At 35.1% G+C, this 13612-nt stretch overlaps 1 protein-coding gene across 6 annotated transcripts in view; it reads right to left on the reverse strand.

Moving 5' to 3' along the window:
* Window positions 1–13612, reverse strand: part of LOC145293166 (uncharacterized) — a 333600-nt gene that overhangs the window by 157989 nt on the left and 161999 nt on the right. The window lies entirely within an intron of this gene.

Here is a 13612-nt window from a genome sequence, read left to right on the forward strand (position 1 = left end):
AAAGAAAGAATAGTTCATGAAATGGCTTTTTGCAAATTTTAAAAAAGTAAATTATGCAAATTCATTACATTTTTTTATGTCACTTTAAAACATCTTAAAATTTGTGTATGATTAAAAAAATCATAGTTACATTATTTTTGATGATTTGCCGAATGGCAAAGAAACAAATATGTATATCAAAACATCAAATTATTACTTGTGTCCTTAAGATATCAATTACCTGTCACATTCCAGCTAAAACATATTCTTGATGCCAAATGAATGGTAGACAAAATCAAAAACAAATATAAAAATATAATTTTTCAAAAGAATTGACTTGATACATGATACTTTAACACCTATCAGTGTTTGTTGTGCAAAAGCTATAAAAAGGAAGATTTAAAAGATTCATTTAAATAGAGATTTTTTTTTTTACTGAGAAAATATGTCTTATTCAGAATTTATCCATGATTTAACCATAATTTGATCACACTATTACAGTAATTTCTGTTAGTGTTCCTGTTCTAAGTCTAAGGATTCATTGTTTCAAGTATCAGTGAATCTGACAATAAGTCTCATATCAATCAGCATATTTCATTGCATGTGCCGATATATACGCAGTCATTTTTAGCTTAAAGTTTCTGGAAGGTTACAGACCAAAAAAAAAAAAAAAAAAAGATGACACCCAGCCATAACGTACAATATGTGAATTACCACAAGGATGAAACTATTTCTTAAAATTATTCTCCTTGCTGAAATTTGAGGGTGGAGTAGTAGTTTCTTAAAATAATATCCCTTGTTAAAAAATATCTACATACATGTGATAAAACCATATTTTAAAGAACAGGAATGCTATCTTTATGAAAGGATAATATAACCTTTTTAATGTTAAGCATTAAACAGACTCACAGCAGGAAGACATTGTGCCATTGTTTTGGTAATTCGATTAGAAAAGAGACTAACATTCTGGGCTCAAATTAAATTAAATTCACATGAAACATCATGGCAGATTTTTTGACTCGCTTGATTCTGTTGTTGGTGTTGGTTGGCTGTTTTCTTCTAGGAATCAGGTATTTACAGAAGGAACTAAGTGGAGATTGCCAACATCCATAAATGAAAAATCATGCTGGATTTGAACTTGGCAGACTCAGGTCATTAGTCCTCATCATTATAGATTTCAAAACAAGATTGAAAGATTTGTCAAAATTCACTTGATAATTCTGTTAGAACATTTTTTAATTATGCTCCATCACATTTCCATTACCCAGCTTTGGAGGTGTTAGTAAGGATGTGTTTACTCTCAAAATCTTTTTATGGACAATAGAAAAATTTTGTAAGCACAACAGCATTCAGCATGATTGGCTTAAGCCAGTTTTTTCACTGATCTGCACCTCATCCTGAAACATGGTTGCCTATGTATGGTGGTCCTCAGCGAATACGCATCCAATTGTGATTCCAACACTGCTGTAACAAGACAGATAACAGGTATTTCAGGTTGAGGCATAGGCGAAAAAAAGAAAAACAAAAACAGTTGTCCGTCTGTCGGTAATGCAGGATGTGACGGAGGCAGTGATGGTCAAATATTTTCAACTTAGGTTGATCAACCATTTTTATTGGTCCTATTCTTAAGTGCAGCTTTAGAAACAAGGGCAAATTTTAATGTAGAGAAAATCCAGCTCTCCAAAGAGGCTATTCTGGATTAGGATAAAACAAAATTGCTTCAATCTAGAAGGGTTTCTCCTTCACCGACCGATGAACAGAACAGCTAAAGTGTAGTATCAGAATAGATACTACACTTTGATCATAGCCAAAAAGCTGATAATGCCTTATTCAATTAAAATTATATTCTAATGATATTCCTCTGATGAATGTCGAAACAATACACTCAAAGGACTTGTTTTTATTGGCTATCTTAAAATTGTATAGCTGCCAACACTAATAAAGTTTAATAGTGCACAATTCATTTATTTTGACACAACTGGAAATCAGCAGCATATTAAATTAATCCTTGTATGTTGGTAAATCACTGTAATAATGGAAGTGGCTTGTTCACATATTTTCATGGTGAGTAATATGCATAGCTAGAACACTTGCTTTCTTATAGTTAGAATATGTAGCATTTAGTTTCAGTTAGCCAACTTATACAACGATTAAATGTTTTTTCGTGCTATTATTTTTATTCTTAGCTTGCAGAGAAACCCGACGTTACCCAGGATTGAATGAGAATCCACAAACATTCCACACTTTCAATACTTTTATTATCATTAAAATGGGTGAAATCGCCCAATTTTCAATCAAATCAATTAACTGCATGCTCATATCAGGGACCCCCAGCAGTGCAGGAGGAAGCTGAACATGCATCCCTGGAGTGATTTAATCCACAATACATTATAATCTACATTACCCTGTAGAGAACTTAGTGTTGATTTAAAAAAAAAAAATATATATAAAATGGCTTGAATTAAAGTTTAAAATACAAGAGTTAGGTATCAATTGTGCTCTAAACAGAAGCATTAATTTCGAATGTACCCCTATCTTATCAAAGAACTTACTGCTGATTTTATATGTTGGGCCTTTCTGCTTGTGTGGTAATAAAACTTCTCAAATGCATTTGTTATGCTAGGCTATATAAGGGTTTTAAGCTTGGTCAAATTCAGGCTGTTTCTTCTTTAATCGGATTTTAATTATCAAAGGTTTTCTGATACGAAACCTATCTAAGAACACTGCCAGAAACAAAGTGCATTTGTGTGAAATTTCATAAAATCGGCCTAGCTGTTTCGGAGTCTATAGAGAATGAACTCACATACAGATATACAAAGTGTCTTATATAAATAAGTAGAAATATACACACACACACACACACACACACACACACAGAGGGATCTACATTGTAAGTGAAACAGTCGCATTTGCGAATGATTTTTCAAAGTGGAGACTAGAAATAATGAAACGCTTATCTTTTAGCGATTGCGTTTATTTTTTATTTCATTGACAATCTTCCAAAGCTCACTACTGAGTGAAAAATATCTTTTCAACATTTTTTTTTATAAAACGAACAGTTAAATTATTTAAACAATAAACGTTTAATAGAACAATATACTATTTTTTTAACGAAATCTGAAGAAATTAGAATGTTTATAGCTTCAAGCATCAACATAAAATTTGTTGTATATTTAGAATTACACTTTAAAAAAACACAGAAAAATCTTTATGATGCACAAACTCGTAACAGAAGGAAGATGTCATATTCTAAAAATTATGCAGGTTTGGCTAGTAACTTTTCTATTTGGCTTAGTAAACAAAAATATTTAGTTGTCAAAGGTCAATTAAAGATAAGTTTGTCCGTAGAGACCCAATATAAATAATGAATTTGAATAGGATTTTGAACAATCCAGTTTTTCCTTGAACATATTTAAAGGAATCTTATGGAGTCTTATTTTTCTGCTGAAGCTGATATTTTCAGTTTTTCACTAGGTATTTTTTGTGAACTACTGCATCGTCTTTTACATGCTAATCATCCCAACATGACTATGTGTCATGAAATTATTTTTAAGGATCTTCTTACCTAAGAATCTAACCTCGGATTTTACTAGCGGTGCACATTATCCTGGATAATTCCCATATTCTGCAAAATGCCACTTTAATGACTTTCCTGTTTGTTTTTTACCTATAATTTTTCTTTTACTTCTAACTATACACATATTTTTTCCTCTTTATGTGTATTTCTGATGTACTCTTTCCCCTATCCCCATTTCTAGTTTCTTTTACCTTCTTTCTTCATTTTTTAGCGTTCCTATTATTTTTTCCTACTAATATTTCTCATTCTTCATTTATTTTCCTATTCATATATGTTTATGCATTTCTTTATATAATTTTTCTCATATATACATTCTTCATTTCTAATCTAAATGTTCTCGAGACAATTTTTATTTATATTCTTACTAGCATGGGTGCCCGGCGTTTCCCGAGTGTTTGGAGGTGTGTGTTGAGCAAAAAAGTGGTAGTAGGTAGGCAGGCTCATACCATGAAGGAGGAAAAGAATGTGGAAAAAAAACCCCCAAAAAACATGACGTCTTTGCTGTTGCGTCCATCGCCAAACCAAAATTAGCAAAGATTTAAATTAAGACAAATGAATCAAAAAGAGGGGATGACTTTTGAAAATATCAGCGAAAAAAGCGACCACTCCCTGTAGAAAATTGCCCAGTTGAGGGTGAAGAAATTAATGTTTAAGCCAATTTTTTGATATTTGTCGTCCGAAGGGTCGAGCTTCAATACTGATCTCATGAAAATCTGTCGCCTCTGTTGAAACTTTTAGGTAGATATACATACATACATACATACATACATACATACATACATTTAAACAGACAGCTGAGATTTATATTATAGATATAATGCTGGCCTTTCTCCTCTTCTGATGAAAGGCATTTAGTTTCGAAATGCCATGACCTAAACAATTTTTTTCTTTCTTTTATTCTCTTCCCTCCTTATTCATCTGATGATAAAATAGTTATATGTAACGTTTTTCCTCAGCTTTTATTTAATATATATATATATATATATATATAGTCTATCAATAACATCGTCAAGGAAAACATCTTTTATTTAATAAAATTCACACTCCTTTCCACAGTCCAACCATATTGAGTACAAATAAACTTCACTCTGTGCTTAACCTGTAGACATCGTGAAACTATGTTTTTATGTTTCGATTCTAGCTGATGGAACTCAAATCATATTTTTTGTACTTTTGAAATCATGACTATATATTGGGTACAATATAATATGAAATAATTGACTCTATAATAATAAATACGAAATCTGCGTAGACTAAAACATTATATTTAAGTGTATGTTACGACAGGGCAATACCGGGCGCTCCTGCTAGAATATATATATATGCCTTGGAAGTTCCTTTAAAACTAAGAAAAAACTAAAAATTGGCCTTTGTTGGGACATTATTTTGTCAGTAAGTCAATCTTCCATATGGCTGAATAATTTTACTTACATGAACAAACAATAGTACCAATGTTCTTAAATGGATCATCAGTTATTTACCATCGAACAAATTATATATTAAATTATATTTTTAAAACAATATATATACCGCTCCCCATTTGGGGGTACCAAATTGGTAAAAGGGAAAATTATTCCCAACTCGCATTTAGGTAAAAATGTACTTTTGTATAAATAATTGAATTTCATTCAAAACGTATCGCAAAAACAAATAACACACACACACACACACACACACACACACACACACACACACACACACACACACACACACACAAATAAATAAATAAAAGATAAATACTAGTATTTGAAGAGTCTATACACGATGGAAACAAACACATTTATATACAGACAAAAATAAAAGGAATAAGAGAGAAAAGAACAATGAACAAAACAGAATGAAAATATAACTTAAAAAGAAAAACGAAAATGTACAAAAAAAGGAAAGAGAAAAGTAAAAGAAAAAGATCAGAAAAGTTTTTAAATATTTTAAAATGAACAAAAATGAACAATAAACATGACAAATTCCAATAAGGCAGAAAAATAAAAAAGGATACCACATATAGGTTTTAGTTAAAAATAAACAAACACATTTTTACTTACAAGTGATATATGGAATGTTTACCACATTGAAAGTATTATGTTTTTTTTTTTTAAGTTTTCAAATACAAATTGTTTCATAAAAGAAATTGATTCCACACAATAATTATCATTGGTGATGACTCATTTGTGTGAAGAAATGAAGCTACTAAAATCTAAAATGTCTAAAAAAAAAAAAAAAAAATTTTTTTTAGATCACATGATAATTCTAACATTTGAATGATGGTTGATTTTAGCTTTTGTCAATTTGTTTCATTTTACCATAAACTAAATTTTATATTAAACAACCTTTCAGATTTGACAAGTTTGAGTTGTCATGGTGACATGCAAGGCCAGACACATTGGGTTAGTTTTTGCCCTTCTCAAAATGGCATTCTAAAATCAACATTTGTTGGATAACGAGGTTATCATTAGAATTATAATCATTTGACGTTTGCATAAAAAAAAAAATAAAAATAAATCAATAATTTTTATTTCAAGCATACAATTATTTTAGGACCATTTTGTTCAATATATACATGAATGTGTGTGTGTGTGTGTGTGTGTGTGTGTGTGTGTGTGTGTGTGTGTGTGTGTGTGTAATGGTTTATTATGTCATTCTCAGGTCAAATCGCCTGAACTGGTGCATCGTTGCTAAAATTGGATTCCAGATGGAGGCCTCTGAGAAAAGGCTGAGAAACCATTTGAAATAATACACCAAAATCTTAAGACAGCTGATCAAGCCTTGGAATGTATATGGTGGAAGAAGAAATCCCATAGAAAATATCTAGAACTCACCATCTGTGGAACACAATACTCTGGAGCTGTTTCCCTACTGACTACAACATAACTGTTTTTAAATCTTTTGAGCCATCCTCTTAAGTAAAAAAAATACTACCCAAGTTTCATCATTACCAAGCATCATGATGTTGTCTCACCTGACACTCATTAACCCGACCCCTAATAATTACTAGATCAAGCTGTTCTAAGCATTGAGTAAAATCCCATTACCTCTTAAAAAACATTAAAAAACATTAAAAAACATTAAAAAATATAAAAAAAAAAAATGACACAAAAGCTAACGCATTGAATCTCCATATGATTCAAAGCACAGCAGAGATCAAGCTAGATTTTTATTTTAATAAGAAATCAATAAAAAGACAATTTAGATTTGGACAGGCAAAAACACAATTTGATCAACAAAAATAACCTTCTTAGTGACACTCAATATGGTTTCCGTTCTGCTAGATCTACAGCAGATGTGCTTACAGTTATATCTCATAGGATTAGCAAATCTCTCGACGGAGGCAACCTTTCTAGGGCAATTGCTCTTGACATATCTAAGGCCTTTGATAGGGTATGGCATAAAGGTTTACTTCATAAGATCTCTAGCTATGGTATAGCTGGAAATGTCTTCTCAATTATTAAATCATTTCTTTCTGATAGGTTCATAAGAGTAGTAGTTGAGGGGCATAAATCAGAAGCCCACAGTATTAATGTCGGTGTCCCTCAGGGGTCCATCCTGGGCCCAACTCTTTTCCTGATCTACATTAATGATCTTCCAAATCACATCCTTACATCATTTGTAGACATCTATGCTGACGACACTACCATTTATGGTAGCACATCTAAGACAGTAAACGACCAAGTTCTCTCCAATTCTCTCTCCTCTGATCTTGAGCATGTAGTACAATGGGGAAAGGAGTGGCTGGTTACTTTTAATGCATCTAAAACCAAGCTTCTCTCTTTACATCATCAACATTCTGATCCTCATCTGGCATCAATTGAAATGAATGGCTCTCGTCTTCAGGAGGCCTCAAGTTTTGACAAGCTTCTGGGCTTGACCATTACTCCTGATCTTAAATGGAACACGTACATCAAATCTGTTGCCAAGGCCGCTGGAAAAATGGTGGGATCTTTCTATCGATCCAGTAGATATCTCACTGATGATGCAATTCTCTATTTATATAAGAGCCAGGTACATCCAAGGATGGAATACTGTTGCCACATCTGGGCAGGAGCTGCTAGAAAGGACTTGGCCTGCCTTGATAGAGTTCAAAATAGACTTCGTAGCCTCGTAGGAGATGTCCTTTTCTCTTCCTTGCAACCTCTATCTCACAGAAGAGATGTTGCGAGTTTGTCTCTGATGTATTGTTATTTTCATGGAAAGTGTTCGACTGAGCTTCAATCTATGGTCCCCCCTCGCAAAACTTTCACAAGAAACACTCGTCTAGCTGTAAACACTATCAATAATTCCCCCCACTCTTTATCTGTGCCTAAACCTAAACGTAGATTCCATGAACAAAGCTTTTTTATTAGAACTGCACGCCTGTGGAATTGTCTTCCGTTTTCCTGCTTTCCGGCTGACTACAATATGGTTGTCTTCAAGTCTAACGTAAATAAGTTCTTGATGAGCCGTTCCATATAAGTTATCAAATTTTACAAATTTTCATTACTAATGATTATTATATTGTCCAATTTCTACTGTACACTCTTTAACCCTTATCCTTGAGTGGCCTCTTGGCCTTGATAATGTGGTGATACCTATGAAAAAAAAAAGAGAAAAAGTCCAATGTGAACAAGTTCTAATTGAATCGTCCCCCTAAGTAATCCAAGTTACAAAATTCCCACTGTTTACTATGCTAAAATCACAATGACTAATGTATACCTATTAACCCTTATCCTTGAGTGGCCTCTGGGCCTTGATAAGTGGTGACACCCATGTAAAAAAAAAAAAAAAAAAAAAAAAAAAAAAATAAGGCAATCATTTAATTCACTAAAGTTTTTAACTTAAAAAGGTTTGTGAAAAACAACTCAAAACTCTACATTAAACCGACCATATTGATGAGTGGTCCACTTTCTTTAAGATGAAATTTTTATATGCAAACTAAGTTGAAAAAAATAAATTGACCACCACTGAAACTAACACAACTTGAAGTAATATGAAAAAGAATGAAATGCATATTCATAAAAAGAAAAAAATTTAAATTTTTTTTACATCTAAATTTTATCAAAATACCCCCCCCCCCCCGACTTATCACAAGTTGAAATTTAATTTACTCATTTTCAAACACTTAAGCTGGTTGGTTTGTGATAGTTCCGGAATAATGTAAGGATTTTTTGATAATTATCTTTGAAATAATCCCAGAGATAAATATATGTGGTGTTTAAGATCTGGTGAGTGTAAAGCTCCACCCTGTATATAATTGAACGGTGATAAAACAAAGACTGTTGTACATTCATGTCTGAAAGGCATACAATCAAGTTTATTTGTAAGAAATATACTTGAATTGTAGAAAGGATTGTAAATTTAATTAACGATTAAAACAATTTTGAACCTTTTTTTTGTTTACAGTTGCCTTAAATATGAAACTCTATACCATGTAAATTATTTTGATTGCTATTCTCATCTTGGATGTTATTTTCACAAAGTTTCAGCTGATAATACAAATGATCGATTCTCATCTCAAATTCTGAAACATGAAATAAAATCGTTTTTTTTTTTTTTTATTATTTAATGATTATATATGATTTTTTATTATTCAAGAATTATATAATATAATGGTTTTCATATAATACAATGATTTTTTATTATTCAATGATAATATAATATAATAATTTTTATATAATACAATGATTTTTTATTATTCAAGAATTATATAATACTAGTGAGGGGTGCCCGGCGTTGCCCGGGTGTTGTTCGGGGTATGTGAAAAAACCCCGAAAATGTGAAAAAAAAAAAAAAAACAGGTGCCCATGAAAAAAAAAAACCGAAGCCTTCAGGACGCGCAGTTGGAAAATAGTAAAGTGTTTTTTAAAAAAAAACAGGTACGCGTTTTTGATTGACGTGACGGCGATAGGTATTCAGCAGTTAGCATTTTGTGCAGGACAGTTTTGAATGAGGTGAATAAATCGGTTTGTTTGTTTTTAAAAACCCGCTCCCTGTTTATTAGGAGGAGCAAAATGAAAGCTACAGTCTGATATGACGAAGTCGACATTGAACAAACGTTACTTAGCTCTCTTGAGACAACTGGCTTTTGGCCTGTTGTATTTATTTGCTTCCCCACTGAGCAAATTAGGAACAAGGCCGTTTTTTAATGTGGAGAGAGAGGGAGGGGGGAGGGAAAGGGGGATCCTGCTCCCGAGAGGTGGGAAATGGGAGCTGGATAGTAACTGTGGTCGTAGGGTGATCCCTACCTTGACCAAGTTCAGATATGTGGGGTTACCCCCACATATGGTCTTTGCTAGTCATAGCTGGTCTTTGCTTGCACCATCTGCCAGAACAGATACTACACTTTGATCTTGTCAGCCAGACCCCCAGGGGGGTTTTGGCCTGTTGTATTTATTTGCTTCCCCACTGAGCAAATTAGGCACAAGGCCGTTTTTTAATGTGGAGATGGAGGGAGGGGGGAGGGAAAGGGGGATCCTGCTCCCGAGAGGTGGGAAATGGGAGCTGGATAGTAACTGTGGTCGTAGGGTGATCCCTACCTTGACCAAGTTCAGATATGTGGGGCTACCCCCACATATGGTCTTTGCTAGTCATAGCTGGTCTTTGCTTGCAGCATCTGCCGGAACAGATACTACACTTTGATCTTGTCCCCCGTGCCGCCGAAGCGGGGGGGGGGGCCTGTTTATTTATTTGCTTCCCCACTGAGCAAATTAGGCACAAGGCCGTTTTTTAATGTGGAGATGGAGGGAGGGGGGAGGGAAAGGGGGATCCTGCTCCCGAGAGGTGGGAAATGGGAGCTGGATAGTAACTGTGGTCGTAGGGTGATCCCTACCTTGACCAAGTTCAGATATGTGGGGTTACCCCCACATATGGTCTTTGCTAGTCATAGTTAGTCTTTGCTTGCAGCATCTGCCGGAACAGATACTACACTTTGATCTTGTCCCCCGTGCCGCCGAAGCGGGGGGGGGCCTGTTTATTTATTTGCTTCCCCACTGAGCAAATTAGGCACAAGGCCGTTTTTTAATGTGGAGATGGAGGGAAAGGGGGAGGGAAAGGGGGATCCTGCTCCCGAGAGGTGGGAAATGGGAGCTGGATAGTAACTGTGGTCGTAGGGTGATCCCTACCTTGACCAAGTTCAGATATGTGGGGCTACCCCCACATATGGTCTTTGCTAGTCATAGCTGGTCTTTGCTTGCACCATCTGCCAGAACAGATACTACACTTTGATCTTGTCAGCCAGACCCCCAGGGGGGTTTTGGCCTGTTGTATTTATTTGCTTCCCCACTGAGCAAATTAGGCACAAGGCCGTTTTTTAATGTGGAGATGGAGGGAGGGGGGAGGGAAAGGGGGATCCTGCTCCCGAGAGGTGGGAAATGGGAGCTGGATAGTAACTGTGGTCGTAGGGTGATCCCTACCTTGACCAAGTTCAGATATGTGGGGCTACCCCCACATATGGTCTTTGCTAGTCATAGCTGGTCTTTGCTTGCAGCATCTGCCGGAACAGATACTACACTTTGATCTTGTCCCCCGTGCCGCCGAAGCGGGGGGGGGGGCCTGTTTATTTATTTGCTTCCCCACTGAGCAAATTAGGCACAAGGCCGTTTTTTAATGTGGAGATGGAGGGAGGGGGGAGGGAAAGGGGGATCCTGCTCCCGAGAGGTGGGAAATGGGAGCTGGATAGTAACTGTGGTCGTAGGGTGATCCCTACCTTGACCAAGTTCAGATATGTGGGGTTACCCCCACATATGGTCTTTGCTAGTCATAGTTAGTCTTTGCTTGCAGCATCTGCCGGAACAGATACTACACTTTGATCTTGTCCCCCGTGCCGCCGAAGCGGGGGGGGGCCTGTTTATTTATTTGCTTCCCCACTGAGCAAATTAGGCACAAGGCCGTTTTTTAATGTGGAGATGGAGGGAAAGGGGGAGGGAAAGGGGGATCCTGCTCCCGAGAGGTGGGAAATGGGAGCTGGATAGTAACTGTGGTCGTAGGGTGATCCCTACCTTGACCAAGTTCAGATATGTGGGGCTACCCCCACATATGGTCTTTGCTAGTCATAGCTGGTCTTTGCTTTGCAGTATCTGCCGGAACAGACACTACACCTTGATCTTGTCCCCCGTGCCGCCGAAGCGGGGGGGGGGCTGTGATTAGAGTCGAGTTTCACTTTTTTTTATACCGAAAACCAAATGTAACGTGTGCCGATGCGGGAAATGTTGAATAATTAACCTTTGAAAGTCAATAAAATTAAATAGACAGGCGAGCTCCGTGGGTAACTCTGAGATATTACAATTTATAGATAATATAAAAAGTTTTAAGAAGTTGTGAACCGAGCAAGCGCTTCTCTGAAAGAAGCCTTTTGTGGACATCGAGGAAAAGCGTACATACATACATTTTCGCTTTTATATATATAGATAATAATTTTTATATAATACAATGATTTTTTATTATTCAATGATTATATAATATAATAATTTTTCTATAATACAATAATCTTTTCAAAAACTTTGAATCAATGATATTCAGAATATTGATTGTTTCCAAAGATGAAAACAAGATAATACCATTATTGAGAATTGACCCCCCCCCTTTCTGTCCACAAAGGATGCCACAAAATGTTCTCTAAGTCATGAATTCTTCGAAATTCCTAAGATTATATTAGAATACTTGCAAGCTTTCCATAATTTTTAACTTTAGAATTTTTAACTACGAATCCTTAAGAAATCGTCATTATCACACAATAAACCAAATTTATCAAATACATTTTATCATTGGATGCATTTACTAGTAATGTCCATAGGAATAACTTATGGTTTGAAAATCTAAAAAAATTTATTTTTTTTATAAGTGTCTCACCAAAGGCCACTCGAAAATTAAAGTTAATGAATATACAGTGATCACAGAAACAGTAACGTAGTGATTGTTAGTGTTGAATATTGAGTATTATTAGATTATTAAGAGGACATCTTAACAAGAACTTGCTTACATTGATTGGACTTGAAGATGATCATATAATCAGCTAGAAAGCAGGTCAGCAAAATAGAGTTCCACAGGCGGGCAGTTCTAAGAAAGAAGCTTTGTTCATGGAATTTGCGTTTAGATTTCAGCACAGATAGAGACTGGGGGAAATTGTTGATAGTGGTTGTAAGTAGACAAGTTGTGAAAGTTTGGCGAGGGGGAAATCATAGACTGAAGCTCAGGCAAACACCTGCCATGAAAATAATGAAAGAGTAGTGATAGGCTAGCAACATCTCTCCTGTGGGAAAGAGGTTGCAAGTAAGAGAAAACAGCATCAACTAATAGGTGAGGTGGTTGACAATTTTTCTATTTAACATGGATTCAAGCAACTTTTTTATGACACACAGAAGACTAACTGATTTTTAATGAGATGCAGAAGATCGATCTGATGTATTTTTATACACTGCAAAAATTAATGACGTTTTCCAAGGTGTTGGGAAGTATTTCTCCTTTCGGCATCTCTTGAACAACGGTTGCAGCTTTTTGAGTACTATGACTGTTGAAGATAGTCAGATAGAGCACCTTGTTCAGGACCTTGTTTGTTATTCACCGAAACTATGGAAACCAAGCCTTTGCTGTTCCACCAATTTCTGAACTTTTCTATCATAAATTCCTTTTTGTATTATATAATTGAGCTAAAGTTTGTGTGTTGAACCTTAAGCCCAAATGTGTTAACTGCAAAAACTAGCAGCTAAGCTTGTAGTTTATGTCCTAAGAAAATCTATAAATCATATTATTAAGGAATTTTATAGCTAAAACAGAAGAGAAACAAATGTTGTATATTTAACTTGAAACGATAAAGATTGTGATCCCCTGATTACAAAAGAGATTAGATTTCTTTTCCTCACTTATTGTCGCTCAGAGACTGTTTCGTCTTGGATATTTTGACAATAAAAGCAAAATCACTGTTGCAATCTAAAGATTAAATAGAAACTAGTTTCAATTTAATCAATATTGTGTAACACAGCCTCAGTACTTGAACTGACAACTTGAGCTAATCAAAATGAAATATGACAAAGGGGATCAAAATGTTAATTACTTTTGTAATTATAGCAACCTGAATTGAAAAAAAAAAAT

Source organism: Euprymna scolopes, chromosome 14, assembly GCF_053919585.1.
Source record: "Euprymna scolopes isolate OS-2025 chromosome 14, ASM5391958v1, whole genome shotgun sequence".
In the NCBI taxonomy this organism is placed as follows: domain Eukaryota; kingdom Metazoa; phylum Mollusca; class Cephalopoda; order Sepiida; family Sepiolidae; genus Euprymna; species Euprymna scolopes.